The following is a 4,642-nucleotide window of genomic DNA, read 5'->3' on the forward strand; positions in this document are numbered from 1 at the left end:
CCAGTACAATGCAGTGGGTATAAAGTATACACATCCCAATAGTCTCCTGTCACTACCCCCTGACCTGCTGACTCTTGTTTGACTATTGACTGTTGACATATGAGATCTGTCTGGAAAGAATACAGCCATTGTTAATATAATGAGAATGGTTTGCATGACATTGATGTAACCTGGCAGCCAAGGAGAGTGGACTGGAATGCACATGCGTGAACAATGACACCTTCAATGGCGGCAGTAGATGCTGTTGAGTGAGCATGTGTACTGTGTGGCTATCACATTCAAAATGACTGAGCAAGTAGAGCAACAAATATACATCAAATTTTGCATTAAGCTTGAACATTCCTTCATAGAAACTATTCGGATGATTCAGAAGGCCACAGCTATGGGCAATTGGTGACTGGCAGCTTCTTCACGAAAATGCACCTACTCATGCATCATGTCTTATACAGAATATTTTGATGAGACATCAAATCATCCAGATGACTCAGTCCCCCTACAACCCAGATGTGGTGCCCTGTGACTTCTGGCTTTTTCCCAAAACTAAAATCACCTTTGAAAAGGAACAGATTTCAGACCATCGATGAGATTCAGGAAAATATGACAGGGCAGCTGATGGTGATTGGGAGAACTGTGTGAGGTCCCAAGATGCCTACTTTGAAGGGGACTAAAGTGTCATTGTCTTATATACAATGTTTCTTGTATCTTGTATCTTCTTCAATAAATGTCTCTATTTTTCATACTACATGACTGGATACTCTTTGGACAGACCTCATCGTACACTATGTCATCACACTAACCAGAAGGTAGGGAAGGCAGGTATTGGTCCCTGAGTTCAGCAGATGAAGAAATGTCACAGAAGCTGTTCTATGGTTCTTCTTTGCTCGCCATTGGTAGGAATTGTGGCTCTTAATGCCACAGTTTAATAAAAAGGAAAGGAACTATTTAATTAGAAGTTATACAGGTTTAGATAAATGGTGGGATTCTACCATTAAATCTCACTCCCCTTAGAAACAAAGATACACTCACAAAAACATAGTCTTGCCCTCTCCCCTTTGCCAAGTCAGGCCAGTCTCAGAGTATGCCAATTAGAAGTACCGCCTTCCAGGAAAAAAAAACAACAACACAAAAAACAGAAGTCTGCAGCTTACTTCTCCCATTTCCTCCCAGTATCCATCCTCCACTGTGCAGGTCTCTCCAGGTTCCCAGCACTATCAGCTGTGTCACTGTGATATCCAGTTCTTAATCCAAAATAATGTGGCACCTTCTTATAGCCTGCCAGTGAGAGTTCTTCCACCCCTTTTCTTCCCGCATGTTCCCGCATGTCCTACATTGTCTCACATTGTCCCCATCCCATATGGTGGCCCACCTTTTGTTCTGTAACCCCATTTCCAACTCCTCCCACATTAGCTACATCTGCTAGTACTCGCGTATTCTCTGCCTTTCTTGGTGGCCATAGTTAGTCTGGGCAGGTGTGGGCCCCATGGTGTGGAAAGAACGATCTCCAAGCTCTCATGCAGACACTCTAATGGTGGGGAACTACCTTCCAGATACATCACGGGTCAAAGTCATGCCCATCTCCCTGGTTCCGTGCAGGCTCTGAAGCTAGCCCGCTATTATTGATATGCAAAATAACTCTCAACCCCTGTGCTGCTGCTTTTCCCAGGCCCCCAGCTAGGCTTGTGAGGGGGGGGCCTGGAGCCTCTCAGCCTGCACCCCATTACAGAAAGAGGTTCATAAGTTCACAGTTAGCTGGAACCACAGCGGGTACTCCTGGTATGGGTCTTCTTTCTACTGCTAAGTTCAATCAGTCCCCACTGTACCAATGTCCCCTGGAAGCACAGCCTGTGAGATGGCAGACACTGCATGTGCTTGTCTGATATCTCAGGGGACACTGCTTTAAATGTACACACATTCTAGCCTCCCAGATGTCTTTTTTGGGATGTTATTTCTAAATCAAATGTTTTCTATGTTTTTATGTGGAAACTGAGGGCTGTATACATTTATTAAAATTTTTTAATAACAAACCACACAGAAGAAAAGTGTTTAGTGTTATAAATGAGACCTAAAATGCTGACACTTAAACATGCTGACACAAGAAAAGCTAAAAACTGTCCCTGAGAAGCCTGAGCTGACACCTTCTTGTTTCTTTCCTTACATTCCTACCTCAGGTTTTCAAAATCCTTCTCCCGACCTCAGAGCTGTGGGAAGTGACACCACACTGGCTCCAGTTTGTTGACAAGAACAGCAACACTTCACACTGCATTGGAAGGCTATAAAGGTATGTTCCAGGTCACTAAATGAGACTTCTGAAAGGAGCTGCTTGCTGCATTTGGGCAGTGGAATTAAGGAAATTTTCTTTTATAGCTTTCACACACTTTAAAAAAATTGTGAAGAGTAAGAACTTTTTATCTACCTTTCTAATTTCTTCTGGCTAGCCTAGTAATTCAACATTAGACACATTCACAAGAGACAATAATCAAATTTAATGACATACATATTTATGGAGACCCACCCCCAACACACACACACACACACACATACACAAGAGAGGCAGAGACCCCCACACACAGAAAGGTAAAATGAGATATAATATTCTGAGCCCAGGAATGGGATCAGGTTCCTGGGACTTTCTGTCCCTACAGGAGAAAAAGAAGAGCAGATGCTCAGTAATTAGATGTTTCCCCTGCTATATGGGTAGGTCATAAAAAGTTATTTCTGGTAATAACTTTTATTATGGGCAAGGACCCTAATTTAGATTTTTTAAGGAAGAGAGGTAAAAGTTCCTCTTCATTCCCAGGATCTCTATTGCCTTCAGACCAAAATAATCTACATGCCAAGGTAGCACATCTTGAGGGGTTTGTTCTGAACTCCTTCAATATTATAAATAAATTTCAAATGCACAGAATGAAATTATTTGAATTTCTTGATTCATGGCATCCTCCCATCATTGATCAATGCATGACCATATTTTTCTTTATGTTTGTTTTACTTGCTAATGGGTAAATACTGAAACCAATGCCCAACTAAGAACTACTATCATTTTCACTTGACCTCAGGACACCCTATCTATCCAAGCTCTTTCCCTCTCATATAGGTTACTCGTCTTAGAATTTACTCTTTATCCTCACCTGAGGACATGCTGATGATTTTAAAGAGTGGGGGAGGGAGGGAGAGAGGGAGAGAAACATTGTTGTGAGAGAAATATCAATTGGTTGCCTCTCACACATGGCCTTACTGGGAACTGAATCCACAGCCTAGACATGTGTCCTGAATGGGAATCAAACCAGTGACCTTTTGGTTCATAGGACAACACTTGAACCAACTGAGCCTCACTGGCCAGGGCTCCTCTCTTAAATCTGATGTGTTATTCCTTTGCTTTTTAAAAATCTTTTACCAGATCCTTTTGCAGTTCATAAGTGTGATGATTGGGTGTTCACGATCTTGTGTGACATGTGCCTCCCACAAACCTTTTTACGACATTGGCATATTACCTGTCTGACATGAAAAATTTTTTTTAATGTTTTACCAAATATGCTTGTGCACCTAATAATACATAATTACTTATGATTTGTTTGGTTAATAAAATTAGTATCACACTATGGTTAGTCTTCTGTATACTGTTCTTTTTACTCAACATTGTTTTTGAGACATCTTGTGGTTAACAAAACAATTCATTATTTTCACATCTATATTATAATCTATTATGTGACTCTACCAAATTTTATTTCTATTTCCTTCTGCCAGTAGGTATTTCTTGCTATGAAAGTCTATTTCATGTTACACAGGTGCTAATGTTTCTTTTGGATCTCTACATAGATGTGGCATTAATGGGTCTTAAAGCATAAATAACTTCACAATATAATGACAAATTATTTTCCGAAGTGATTCTATTGATTTACACTCCTCCCAACAATCTGAGCACATTGATTCACATTCCCTACAAACTTGATGCTGTCAGACTCATTCATTTTTTTCAATATTAACAATAATAATGTTTTATATTTGTTTTTAAATGTAATCTTTATTGTATTTTTTTCATTACCATTTAGTCCCCTTACATCCCCTTCCTCCCAGCAATCACCACAGTGTTGTCCATGTCCATGAGTCCTTTTTCCTTTTTGCTCAATCCCTCTACCCCCTAACCTATCTGCCTGGCAGCTGTCAGCTTGCTCTCTATCTATGAGTCTGTCCCCATTTTCCTTGTTAGTTCAATTTTGTTTATTAGATTCCATGTATGAGTGAAATCATATGGTATTTGTCTTTCTCTGACTGGTTTATTTCACTTAGCATAAGGTTCTCCAGGTCCATCCATACTATCGCAAAGGGTTAAACTTTCTTCTTTTTTTATAGCTGAGTAGTATTCCACTGGTAAATGTTCCATAGTTGTTTTAACCACTCATCTACTGATGGGCACTTGGGCTGCTTCCATGTGTTGGCAATTATAAATAATGCTGCAACAGATATAGGGGTGCTTATGTTCTTTCAAATTAGCATTTTGGGTTTCTTCAGATATATTCCCAGAAGTAGGATTGCTGGGTCGAAAGGAAGATCCATTTTTAATTTTTTGAGGTATCTCCATACTGCTGTCCACAGTGGTTACACCAATCTGCATTCCCACCAACAGTACAAAAGTGTTCCTCTT

General features: G+C 40.2%; 1 non-coding gene across 1 annotated transcript; it reads left to right on the plus strand.

Annotated features, from left to right (window-relative positions):
• The first annotated feature begins 3,397 nt into the window (after positions 1-3,397).
• On the plus strand, positions 3,398-3,501 carry LOC114508277. Its single transcript, XR_003685521.1, has one exon. It is a non-coding gene; the product is annotated as a small nucleolar RNA U13 (small nucleolar RNA).
• The last annotated feature ends 1,141 nt before the right edge of the window (positions 3,502-4,642 follow it).

Source organism: Phyllostomus discolor, chromosome 10 (genome assembly GCF_004126475.2).
Source record: "Phyllostomus discolor isolate MPI-MPIP mPhyDis1 chromosome 10, mPhyDis1.pri.v3, whole genome shotgun sequence".
In the NCBI taxonomy this organism is placed as follows: Eukaryota; Metazoa; Chordata; class Mammalia; order Chiroptera; family Phyllostomidae; genus Phyllostomus; species Phyllostomus discolor.